General features: G+C 33.3%; 1 long non-coding RNA gene across 5 annotated transcripts in view; it reads right to left on the bottom strand.

Annotated features, from left to right (window-relative positions):
* Nucleotides 1-9,127: 9,127 nt before the first annotated feature.
* The window catches only part of LOC136826149 (uncharacterized), a 37,952-nt gene continuing 32,907 nt past the window's right edge, over nucleotides 9,128-14,172 (bottom strand). For all 5 annotated transcript variants that reach the window (XR_010849520.1, XR_010849522.1, XR_010849521.1 and 2 more), the window contains 3 exons: nucleotides 12,324-12,502; nucleotides 10,878-11,025; nucleotides 9,128-9,709 (listed from right to left, as the gene is read on the bottom strand). This is a non-coding gene — a long non-coding RNA (uncharacterized lncRNA). The remainder of the gene's footprint in view (nucleotides 9,710-10,877; nucleotides 11,026-12,323; nucleotides 12,503-14,172) is intronic.

The raw sequence follows: 14,172 nt of genomic DNA, 5'->3' as shown, positions 1-14,172 counted from the left end.
TACAAAATTCATATGACTGAGTATTCTCCCCAAATGTCCCCCCCCCTCCCCATTCTAGCCCAGCAAAACCATTGTCTTCACCACAGCAAAGGGTCAAAGAGTTCACAATCTAGACTTTGCTTCCAACTAGCCACAAATTCATTTAAGCTCATTCATTACCCTCACACAGAGTAGTTAACTCTCTCACTGATGGAATGAGATATAGTGCATTGTATGAACACAAGCACCTTTTCAAATAGCTGAACTGCAACCTGGTAAATCATTTTGGACTGTCCACTTGTCAAATCCACCTGTCTGCCAGGTAGGTTTTATACCCGACTACTTAGCCATGTCAATAACTGCCTTGATAAACTTTAAAGCCACTCAAATGTTGAAAGGCTCAAACTCATAATTTTAAGTACAAGATCTACTTATACATCTGATTGACAAAATTAATTACTATTGGGTATACATGTAATTTGCACATAGTCGACTTTTAGCTTTAGAAAATACGAGAATTATCAAAATCTTACATTCTAGAAGACTGAATGCCACCCACGTTACAGGTTTCATTATCATCTGATTTATTACACAGGTTAAATATTACACAGCAGATTCAATGACAAATTGATACCAAACTAATAAACACCTAATTTCCTGAAAGCTCCAAATGCCAGATAGTCATAGAAAACTGGGCCTTTCACCCTCCAATACAAGCAAGATTTGAGTCTGGAAAGACTCTGAGAAGTACTTTCTTCATCAAATATGCCACACTGAAGAGACAAAACACCACATCTCTATGTTTTTTCTGGACACTGAAGTCTGCTTAAAGTTCTCCATTTGAGGTCAAATATGTCACGAATGTGTAAGTAGTGTTTTCACAAAAAAAAAAAAAAAAAAAAAAAAAAGGAAAGCCCACCAAGGCCCTCCCAGTCCCACCTAGTAACTGAAGACTTCAGAATATTTTTGTTTTGATCAAGAAAAGTTACTAGGCCCTTGAGTACTTTTGTCTTTTTTTTTTTTTTTTTTTAAAAATAATTTATTGATGAGATTGTGAATTAAAAGACGCCAAGTACAGTATAAAAATTTTGTAGGCTAATGATACAGCTTTTGCATTAAAACAAAGTAAAAGGAGTTACGCATCCAGGAGGGAGGAAATTATTAATTTTTCATTTTTGAAAAATTGTGAAAGTTAATTGGTTAAGTCCAAAGGGAGGTTGGAAGGTCATCATCAGTCCCATGGGCAATTTCAGTAAATCCATAACTCACAACACCTGAAGCCCTCTCAAAAGCAGACAAGATTCGCAACTGACCAAGAGACCTCTTGACCTTGTCCCATTTCATGTACATGATTGAGTCGGGTAAAAGAGAAGAGACTCGCAAGGATACTGCCCCGACTACCTGATGCTTCTTCCCCCAGCAGGTAGCCAGATCGGACCGAGGTACACATTCACCTTGTGCGTGGACCACCAAATCACTTTAGCTTCACCTGTGCAATAAGTTTTCAAATACAAACCGTTGTAAAGGCAACACTGAGAGGCACACTTATGACATACTATGGCTAGAAGAAAAAATGAAGCCTCAGGGAAATGGTTCCCTTACTTAACTAAATCAGCAGCCCCAAGAAAACACAAGGCTCATATTAACCAACACTATTAAAAAACTGTCTTACAATTCATCTAACAAAGAAACAATTAACCAGCACCAACAGAATAACGCTACTCAGAAGAATACAATATTACGTCCACGAGCACAGTACCATCCTCTTTTTGTTATAAGACAAGTTGGTTCATTGTAACCAATTTTATGATAAAAATTAATTTTGACAGAGCTAAGTAATGTGGCAAAACTACTTTTTGCATAGAGAAAAATTTAATGTTAGCGGACCCTTTTCAAGAGTGAGAAAAATTCACTTATTCTTTACTTAAAATCTTTACAGAAGCCTGTATTCTATGTGGTTTCCAATGATGCCATATTCAGTACATGGCAATTAATTGGAAAGTAGCATTCATTCAATATTTTAATTACACTTAAAATTCCCAGTACATTACAGAAACACAAGACATGCAGTTACTGTTTCTGAGAGTTAAATCTTTCTTCATGAACAGACTTTTCGAGTTAAGAAGGGCAGATATATTTTACATACACATTCAACCCTTTACTATGAATATCTTCCGTGATTTGAAGACTGGAGGATGGTTCTCATAAACAGTTCAGCAAACAACAAAAACTTTAATGAAAAAGAAAATAAATTTTAATGAAAAAAAAAAATAAATAAACTGCGTCTTAAGAATCAAGAATTTACACCTTCCAATTGGATGTGTAGCTGTTTCTGATAAAATTTGAATTCATCGGACATCTTACAAGAACCGATTAAAGAACTTTGCTAATGAATTTACAGTACAGTATTTCATTATACTGTAATGGGTTTAAAGATTTTAGGCACAATTCATATGTGTGTGTGTGTGTGTGTGTGTGTGTGTGTGTGTGTGTGTTACTGTGTGTGTGTGTGTGTGTGTGTGTGTGTGTGTGTTTAATACAAATCTAATTACTGAAGTTGAAAGTTTTATGTTTGTGGAAAAATTATACAGTACACTGAGGCATAAGTCTGAGTGTCACAAGGAGGCTAACTAGTCAACATATGGAAATCTGATTTCATTCATTTTCTCAATTCATGTAATAAAATTTTTCACAATTACGTAATTTGCCAAGCCCTTCCAAATTTATATCTGCTCACATACAAAAATGCCACATTAAATTTCCTTAATCCTGAGGCAAAAAAAATTAGGATTTAATTTGAAAACACTGGTAAGTAATAACTTGCAGCTCATATATGAACAACTAAAGGGACATAGGTAAAAGGACAACTTCACTCTGTATGATGCCAAAGGCCATCTTTAAACAAATTATTACACCAATCGGTAAACTCTAGCACAGAATTCACCAACTTCTTGTGGTGGAATTCACTACACTAATGAGAATGCAAAACCCAAACATTCCACATAATTACCACACTATGCTTCCAGACAATTAGACATATCAATTCTCCATGTATACCTGACATTTATGTGCAAGAAACAACCGGTTTAAGAAAGCAACGAAACATTACCAATGAAATCAGGAATCCACTAAATACAAAGCATTACATATAACCACTGAACTCTGGTGAGTCAGGAATCCACTAAATGCAAAGAATTTCATTTAACTACTGCAGTCCAGCGAGTCAGGAATCCACTAAATACAAAGAATTTCATATAATTACTGAAGTCTGGTGAGTCAGGGATCCACTAAATACAAAGAATTTCATATAATTACTGAAGTCTGGTCAGTCAGGAATCCACTAAATACAAAGAATTTCATATAACTGTACTGAAGTGAGAGAGAGAGAGAGAGAGAGAGAGAGAGAGAGAGAGAGAGAGAGAGAGAGAGAGAGAGAGAGAGAGAGAGAGAGAGAGAGAGAGACTTCCTCATGAGTTTGCCTTAAAGAAATGTTGGCCTGGTTCACCAAGTTATAAAACAGAAACCCCATTTTCAACATATTCTGAAATTAAAGAATGATCTATTACCTAAGTTTTACTTGTTTACTCACAAACAACTACATTAATTTTAATTCATTAACATTTCACTCACTACTACCATGTTAGTCAAACCACTGTGAAAACCAGTTTAGTTCCCGGGACAGGCTTGTTTCACCATATGTTGTTCTTGAATTTACATTAATTCTTAAGTATGCAAGAGAAATATCTTTGAAATTATTGCTAAATGGTAGTACAAATGAGGGCCTCAGAACCAGAAGGTTGTAAACGCCACTTTTTAAAAAATGAGTAAATTGCCCTCAAAGTCTAGCATTCATTACTCTGCTTCTAAGAAAGATATTGATTTAAACTAAGTTTCGTATGAAAGCCCTACTCTTTAGAATTTTTTTGTGAAAATTTGAAAAAATTGTAGGTGCGCTTGCTAATAGCATTCAAAATGTCCGCCTAACCCTCACATTTGTTTATATTCTGGTCATAACCAGCACTTAAATCATAGTTAAATGTGTAAAATTATAATAAAGTGTTATTATATTGGTGCTATAACAACAATGGATGTAATAATGATTATAATAATAATAAAAATATATAATAATAATAATAATAATAATAATAATAATAATAATAATAATAATAATAATAATAATAATAATAATAATATTGATGAGTAATCAATATAGTGTGATGGAAAAAAAAATAATAATAATAATACAGTAATAATGATGTTGACGATGATAACCTTCCATCATCATAATGTTTAACCATTAAAACGGCTGGCCTACATTACGTGCAGACACGAGTTTGTCTGTACACCGAGAAACATATTCTTGGCCTGCATCGTTCAGTAACTTAACACCATTTTTTTTTTCATGACGTTTCATTCCTTGTCCTTTTTCTTCCTGTGGGCCGTTGCACGACATCACAGTGATCACTTTCACTACCAGAGGAAGACATAATGGCGCTAAATAAAGGATAATAATAAAAAAAAAAACAAATCACAACACTACGGACATTCAATTTAGCCAAAAATCACTAGACTGGGAATGTAAACAATAGCGGAGATGTAAACTGCGCGGTGATTGGCCGACACTTACGAGCCCCTTATGCTGAAAATGCTGATTGGCTTAGAACTGAATACCCGTTTAGTGACGCGCGCTCTCATTGGCTCCTCTGAGCTGCTGCATGCAACCTTCTGGTTGTAACTGAGCTCTTTTGAGGCTGTAAGCTAATTTAGCTAAAATCGATAATTTCTACTGTTCCAGTAGGGATTTCGACCTTACTGAAACGGCTGGCTAGCATAGAAATGCCACAAATAGACAGAGGAAACGGTGCCAGATCTACTGGTATGCCTAACTCCAAATCGGTGGGGTGGCGTTTACAACCTTCTGGTTCTGAGGCCCTCAAATGGGTTTTTCTGTTATAAGTTTCTCTGTTGTTATAGGTTTTTGTTGCTCTTAAAGCACTGCCTACTACAGAACAAATAACCTACCAAGATATGCTGTTAGTAAGTCCTACATTTGTTTGCTAGATCAAGATATCCAAGGGAAACTCCCAGCCAAAAAATTTAATGAATGTGCATTTTCAATGTTTCTAGTTCCTTGCAATTTTCATTTGGTTTTAATATAATTTTGATTTATTACTGCAGAACATCAACGAATTCCTAAATGAAATTTTCCATTCAGTGAGAGCCTGACAGTATTATCAAACATATAATGTAACAAGTCTGATTTACAATACATGAGAAAAACCAGTATATTCTTGCACATTGGTATCCCATTTAATACATTAAATACGACACCAAAAGAAATCTTACCAAAGACCATTACGTACATCTTCCATAAAGACAAGCTGTAAAGAACAGCAAACTAAAAACCAAGGCAACTTCCATAACTGAATCAATAACAGAAAACCAACAAGATTTCACCACAAAGTACGGCAGCTTCACCCTGAACACAAACATACCAGGCACACACAAATCGACAGCTTGCATACCAATGACACGAGTTTTATAAACTTACTTGTCAAACCAACTTTCACATCCTAAATTCAAAACATAAACACACAAATGCACCGAGTCAGCTTTCATATAAACGAGATATTCAAAAACTTATTGCACAGTTCGTCTAAAGATGATTATAGCAGTTCTTTAGCCCTCCTTTATGTCAAGGACACAAATGGTAAAATCAGAGACATAACAGACATTTCCAAACCCAGCTGTACCCCTTTTCAGAGAGCCCAGGTATCTCGGCGTAAAGAAAGTACTCAAATGCAAGACTTCAGAATGACCCTCTCATCAAATTCCTTAAATTATTTATGTAAGAAACAATTTCAATTAAATTTAACGTTATAAGTTGAATATTCACTTTAACAATGACAGTTTTCACATCAACTTCAAAAAAATTCATACATTTCCAGGAATTTTTACATCATAATCTTTTACAGTTTGTAAAATGTCCACTACTTACATTACACCATTCATGACATATTTGATAATTTGTTGTCATTGAAAAATATATTGAACACGTTTTCACTTAGGACAAAATTACCAAATCAAAACCTGTACAGTGACATTACAAACCCCTACAATTGAAGATGTCTCTTTGTTGAAATACACTTTAACATGACTGATCATTCAAGAATTAGATGACTTTTTAATTAACTTAAACAAGGCATAACAAGACAATCACTGTCCATGACTTTGGCTGTCAGGATAAAACTTTCCTGACAAGACAAAAGGAAAAATAAGTGGACCAAAATCCAACAATTTACCAGGAGAACATATCAACATTTGAGAAGTACAATATACCAGAGTTCACACATAGGCTATATTGCTCTCATTTCACCAAGTAAAAGAATGAACTAGCTCTGCACATGGGAAATTCATGAACAGCCTAAATAAACAAGTGGTTCCCCTAGTTACAAGCATGATCTAGTTCACGGACTCTTTGACCCCTCCTGTGGAGCAAATGCTGATGCGAGAGAGGAAGGTTTCCAGAAGGAGGGGGTGGGGGGTTGGGGGAGCCTCGTAAGTCATATGAATGTTGACTGAGATCAATTTTTCTTAAGTTTTTTTAACATCTTGAGTTTGGGAGAGGGCAGGATCAAGGGAGGGAATAGGAGATCTGAAACTGGAGGTAAGCATCAGGAGAAAAAGGGAAGTTCTGTAGAATGCAATTGCAATGTGAACTTGAGAAAAAAATCCATCATTTAATCGTTAAGATTTGCTCATGTTACCCCATAGAGAATTAGAGAGGACTCTGGCTAATATATGAAAGCAATTCACACTTCACAGCATAGTATCCTGTAGAGAATTTCAAGTTCAAAAGAGTGGTATAGTATGTTATTATCCTTCATAAACTTCAAAATACTAGGAGATCATGGCATGCTTTTATCCTTAAACTAAATCAACAACAATAATGCAAGTGGGGACTTTACTATTTGATAACCCTTTGAATATAAGAAATACAGAAGCAGAATATATAATGCCATTACTTCTTCATAACTGAAAATTCTAATAGGTATTATAGAAAGTTATCATCCTTTCGAAACCTCAAACTATAACAGGGGAAGTAGATTTCGAGAGTATGAAAGAAAGACACGAGGGGCTGCATGAGAACTACATATATCAAATCCTATAACTACAGAACTTCCCTTTTAAATACTGCAAAAACTTAATCATAAATATACTTAAACAATCGAATACAGTATAAATCTCTCTCGCATTAGTTAGTGCAAAGCTTATGGCGAAGAATGTTTAATTTACATAGCAATACCTTACAAACTATTTTTAAGTCTCATAATCATATTGTGGGTATGCAAAATCAAATTAACATTAACACTTACGAGAAATACAGGTAGTCTTAAATCAATATTTAAGAAAGCACACTAATAATCACTTAAGGTTCAAAAATCAAGACCTAACAACTGTCTAAGCAAAGACAACAAAATGAAAATTTAATTTGCCCTAAGAAACAAATATTTTCAAAATTCTTCTGAAGACCAGAAAACTGTAAACCAAGTCCTTTGACAAACTACAATACATATGCTATGTAAAAAATAACATAAATAAATTGTGAAATAACACTCATGTGAGACTGTTCAACCAGAAAGCATATGCACTTAATTTGAACTTCTGAAATTCCACTGCTTGAGGCTTATGACTCGGAAGATCATTCCAGGCTTTAGTAAAAGCCAAACAGAATTCTATAAATCTATGTGGCAGTGAATCCAACGAAAAAAAAAAATCAGGTACCCCAATGGTTTAACAATCTGTTGTTTAGAGTAGTAAAAATAACCTCAGCCTTTTCATTGAGGCTGTACAAATCATAATTAAAATCAAATGTTATGACTTCTACAAGGTATTGATTTAAAAGCAAGAACAATATGTAAAGATCTGAACTTAATATTTACTGTGATTGAATATTTTCTTATTCCATAAAATACTGTTATAGAGATACAGCAATGTTTGCTTGTCAGGAATAACTGATTATCATTAAACTCACAAAATTACTTTCTAAAACTGACCTCCAAAATTTTAACATTTTTTTTTATTTGTAGCCACACTGTGATCATTATGTGCTTTTGTCATTTCAGACATCAAATAATGTATAAAAGATGATGCCTTACATTGACTTAAAACACAAATACATGATATTGAAACAATACCGTCAAACTGTTAAAAATCATGGAAGAATTTCTAAACAAGCAAGCTTTGACAGATGCCAAAACACTGATGAGAGTGAGATTTAAAAAGAGGTTCTAAATATAGAGAGCATAACCAAGATTTCAAGACTAAAATGGTAACCATGTTAGTGATGATTTGAGGTTACATCAAGTTGTGAATTATAAAGGTTTAGAAAACTTAGACTTGAATCATTTATGCAAATTTGAAATGAAAGACTGGATGTGTGTTTAAGAAATAAAAGCAACAGAATCTTACCTGAAGAAACTATACCCCACTGAACCACCACAAATTTTAGGAACTGAAACAAAATAAATTAACTAACACAAATTCTGACAACTTACCTAAAACAAATACCATATATTTCAGTGTATAAGACAACCTTTAGATAAGACGAGGTCAAAAATTGTGGCAAATTTTCATGAATTTATCTCATATCTGTAGTATAAGATGACTGCTAAATTACAAAACCACCTGCTTATAGGCTAGCTTTTGGTTATGTAAAGATGATGTTAATACAAATGCTGTTTTATTTACTGTATCCTTAAAAATTAAAAATATACGAAATAAACAAAGCCGATTCTATATCATGTTTTTCCTACACACACTGCCTAAAAGGGAAACCATTGTTTTGTTTACGTTTCATCGCCAATCACAAACCCCTAACAACAATAAAATAATGTATGATAATTAACGTTTTCACGACTGAATTTTTCTAAACAGCCGTATGTAACCCAAAATTGTGTTATTTACCACCAAAATGATAATGAACTTTTAATAAAAAATGAATACAGTATTATGTTATCCTAAATGTTGTTAGTGTAATTACATGACCATTAAAATTTCTGCAAGGTTACCGAAAGATACTGGTTATTGTGAGCGCAACCATAACTCAATGTTCACATTTTCTCAGCTGGGCTTGCATAGATAAAAGTTGATTTCATTGATATGGAATTATTCTTCGAATATGCTAATAATATATAGGGTAAAATGGTTTTATTACCTTCTTGATCAGTTTATTTCATAATGTGAATCTTTTCATGTACGTTGGTGGTTATCGCACTGACGCCAATACTAGCCTTGAATAAACATCACTTAGATTTCAAGGTTTGAATTTCTGAATGGTAGTATAAAACGAACAACAATTTTTGGGGGAGAATTTTAGGATTTAAAGGTCGTCTTTTAAGCAGAAATGTACGGTAACAATAACTGATTAATGACCCAATATCAGGATATTTAGAACCTCACTGTATGGTAACAATAACTGATTAAATACCCAATATCAGGATATTTAGAACCTCACTGTAACCAATTTTACAGAAATATTTTCAAAATTAGAAACCATCCTCCACTTGAATCCTGATGGACACTAAAATCCTGTTTCTGAGGTCACAGTTCCCATGTTTGGCTTGCAATACTGAATGACAGTTTCCTTGAAATTAATACACTTGATGTGTATCACCACTAATTTTGTGGCTATGCATTCGTTCCATTCAAGTAAGCGACCAACTTCATTCTGAAAGAGGAATTCAATAATTACTCTCCATAATTTATCTGTGGTGAGTACTTTTAGATATACAGGTACACTGAATACAAATCAGCACCTATCAAAATATAAAGTTTAATTTTCAGTACTTAAAAAATCTCCAAGTGTTCTTAATTAATTCATTCAATATTAGCTCCAAACTACTGAAAATGAGGTAACCAAATCTTCTCTAGAACAGTTAAATTTGTTTATCAAAGCTGCCCCTTACTGCAAATAAGGGATAACTTTTCAAAAAGTTATCAACAAGCATTCCAAGTTTTAAATTTTAACTCATTAAAATGAACATCCTTACATCAATCTCTTAGGGATTAAAGTTTTAGAAAGGTCAAAGTGAATTTAATAAATTAAACGTTTCAGTAACCATTGTGCTTGCACTAATATCTTTCAAACTGCATAACCCATCAGCTCTTCAAGGTAAGGTAAGGTAAACAATTTCTGTCAAGATTTCAAATTATTCCAATGTCATCGTATGGCCTTAATTATACCTGTTCCATTAGTAACAAAAAAAAAAAAAAAAATTGGTTTCATACTTTCTATAGGGATGCCTTCTTACTAAAATATTGGACAAATTGACAAACATACCTCAACTATTCTTGTAAACATCACTCAACCTGTTTCCAGAAAATATCAGGTAATTGTAAAAATTTAAATTTTAAAATGACTAGCAAAAAATTGGAATTTTAAAATGACCACAAAACTGAAACTTCAAAATGACCAACGCACTCAGTTGAAATTTAAAACTTCTACATTTTAATAAACCAAGTGAAAACGGGCAAATTTTCAATTTGTGGTTTGGATGTAAATAAAAAAAGGAGTTAATTTAATTATCTGGAGATATTTCTGCATTAAGTTTTTACCAAATACATTTGTCACATTCTTACCACAAGACCTTTGATCCAGGCAAGTTCTTACAAGAAGACCTATAATCAAAATTAATAAGGAACTACGTACAGTATGTACCATACAGCTATGCTTCTACAAAATACAATAAACTACTATTTATCCCAATCTGGGAAGTTATTTCATGACCACTGCCTCCTGGTATCAAAAGCATTCTGCCAATGAGAACAAAAATGTACTTTAAAATACTTACTTGACTTTAAAGTATTATATAAGCTTTAGTTTTGCAGTAACTTACGTACAGTTGTTATATGCAACAACTAGATGCTCCAGCCTGAATACCATAAACCTATAATATTTGAATTTGATTTAAACTTCCTTCAATTAAACGTCTATAGACAAGTCTTGTGAAGGACTTCCTTTTGAACACTTGCCACAGTGCTTATCTGAAAAAAATTCAATATATTAACTTAATTTTCACTTTCAAGGTTTAACTTTACTTATTTCTATGTGGAAAATAACTTTACTAATAAGAAATATATGAAAAATCTTTAAAATTAAACTATTTAACTAACAGGCAATGTATTCCTCCAAAAGACATTATTCATCAAGACTAAGATTTTCAAAATTGAAGTGTGAGGACAGAAAATAACTCTGTGATCAGTGTCACTCAGCAATACAGGACCAATAAAATAATGGTCACCTTTAAATTAACACTTATCCCACAACATTTCTCAACCTAAGGCATGGCACCTGCAATGCCCCTCTTCATAAGCTTCACTCATATGAATTTCACGTCAAGAAAAACTCCAGTCTAGCAAGAAATATTAAAAATTAAAAATTTATGTCATTTTTGCACAAGAACACAATTTTCCATTTGTCCAAATTATGAAACTCATGAAAATTTCTGATTTAATTTTTGCATTCACGGTTAAGGCACTTCCTAAACTTAAGATCCTATCTAGTGTCAATATTAACATTTCTGAAAGCTAAGCAACATAAATGAAAACTGCCAGCATCAAGTGTTGGGTAAACTTTGTTAAAATCCATAGTAATGATTAACTTGATAAACTGCTTCACATCACTCTCAATTATATATGGAAGAAAAATATAACTAGACTCAGTTACAACACCCTCTAGGTTAGCATCAAGAATACATATGTTTCTTGAGTGTTTACCTACAATCACCAAAACTGGAGCCATGTATGAGGTGAAATACTCTTATTATTTAAAATAATGACTATATTTCAAACAGAATGTCATGAATATTGTACAGTATTAAGCAATCTTATACCTATTCAATTAGATTATCAACATTTTTAGAGATAATGCATCCTATAGGCCTAGGTAAGGCTCATTTAAGTATTCAATTAAGACCTCTTAAAACTTCAAATTATTATTCAATTTTCCTCTGGCTAATACTGTATTTCTCTTTAAAGAAATTCAAAATTAAACTGTCTTATAAAAGCATTTACCACTAACAATTTGTTTATATGTTAAACTGCCCAGTTGACATCTGTGACCACTTTACACTTAACAAGTTCCCACCTTATTTTACAAAAACTTGATTACAATCTTACATTTCTGAACTACTACCTATGAATTTCAGTTAAAAGAAACTATGCAAAGCTGTTCCAGATAGGTTGAAACATAATATTTTACTATATATTAAAATAAACTATTTTTGAGTACAAATTAAAATCTATGTTGCAGTTTAACCTAATGCACTGAAATTTCAACTTACTTTAAAATGATCACTGCAAGTCACAAATTCTTCACCCTAATTATAACGTCTAATGCAAGTCTGCTTCAGTTTATCCTTTACCATATAGGTTCTTGTACTGTAGTTTCCATTGCCTTCCATCAATCAACCTCTGGCCACTTCATTTTGCATGTGCAAGCACTTAGCCTATAGGTACACATCTGAAAGGAAAAATGACACCATTTTTAATCCAAAAGTTTTAATAGCATTAAGCCACAAATCTTCAGAATGATTATATAAGTGATTTGTTACATAAACAAGCGAATGCTGTGAGCATATGACAACTGCAAGTGTATTAATGTCTGCTGTCATATAAAATATTAACTGAGCCAAAAGGAAACCCTTATGGAATAAAGCCAAATTGGTTGTATGAACCTAATATATGCATAAAATTCTCCTATACATAATATGGAATTAAGCACAAGGGAGCAAGGTTGCATGATGACAGTACAATTGATGCAGTATTTTAAGATATATATACATGACAAATGATGCCTCAGAAGAGGCCTACACCTACTTCGTAAAGTATCTGTAGGCTAGTACTTTCTGGTAAAAACAATCTGAAGCAGGTTTAACAGTCCATTGCAATGCTCTGAAGAACTGGCAGCAAATTTATGATTTTTTTGGGACATATTCACCCACTGTTAAAATCATATCTACAAAAAAAAAAAATGTTTTTCTTCATCAGAGGGGCAGCCTTACCGAATGGTCCCCGGATAATGTTTCCAGTGCAAACATCCCTACTTGATTTTTTATTATATCTTTCAAATCGTCATATAAAAATGAAAAAAATATTCAACATACATAATTTTCGCAAACTAATATTTAACACAAAAAAATGAAGTATATGTAAATAACTGAGGAAATTTTCTAAGTTTCAATTTTGCGAAATACACTTAAATACGTTTGAAGGGACATTTGATCACACAATGGCTAGTGTTAAACACGGCAAAATACATTTGACACCCCAGGGCTAGTACTAAACACGGCGAAACAAAGTAGATGAATTGCTGTTTCACCATGTTTAGTACGAGCCCTCATGTGGAATTGGAGTTCGGGCCGGAAACGAAATTTACCCGGTCCCCTACAGCCCTAACCTAACCTAATCTACGGAACCATAAAATACTGGCTATAATGCAGCAATGTATCCCTGACCTAAACCCCCATATCCTAACTTAACCTAATCCTATCCGACTGGCCACGGCCCACCCTAAAACTCAACCTGAAATTAAGGCCTAAGGCACTGGTGGGCTGGTTTCCTACTGTGGTCTCCTCTTATCAAAGACAAAAAAAAAAGCGTAACGAGTTGAATGAAAACTTCCAAAACTAATGCAAACCAAATTCAACAAAAGGTGTATGTTCTTATGTACTGTAAATTCTCAGAATAAGAGAATTCTCAGAGTAAAATATAAAAAGCGAGATAGTGATTTACACCTAAATTAAGGGTCAAAGAAAAATGAAGGATGAGCTAAACAGAAGGAAAAAACGTAGTCCATGCAATTCAAGATTTATTTTTAATAAATATGTTTACCTGTTTTCAGTTCTGTAATCAGAAAATGCGGATGCACATTGTTTTATCTTGGTTATCATGTAGCGGAGCACACAATCCAAATGTCATAGGCCTAGACAGACGTACGTAAGGATAATCGAAGAATTATACAGAGCAATGGACATTAATTCTCAAACCAGGACTATCATAACACTCGGAATGAGTACCTTCCATTTTTTTTTATTTTAAACAATGGCATTACACCCAACTACCCCTCTGGACTCTGCGAAGAAAGTATTATTTCTAATTCAAATTCTAAACATACCCAGCAAAATCTACTGT

The sequence above is a fragment of the Macrobrachium rosenbergii genome, chromosome 40, assembly GCF_040412425.1.
Source record: "Macrobrachium rosenbergii isolate ZJJX-2024 chromosome 40, ASM4041242v1, whole genome shotgun sequence".
NCBI lineage: Eukaryota > Metazoa > Arthropoda > Malacostraca > Decapoda > Palaemonidae > Macrobrachium > Macrobrachium rosenbergii.
Note: the sequence above shows the minus strand (reverse complement) of the source record. Positions and strands in the feature narration are given on the sequence as shown.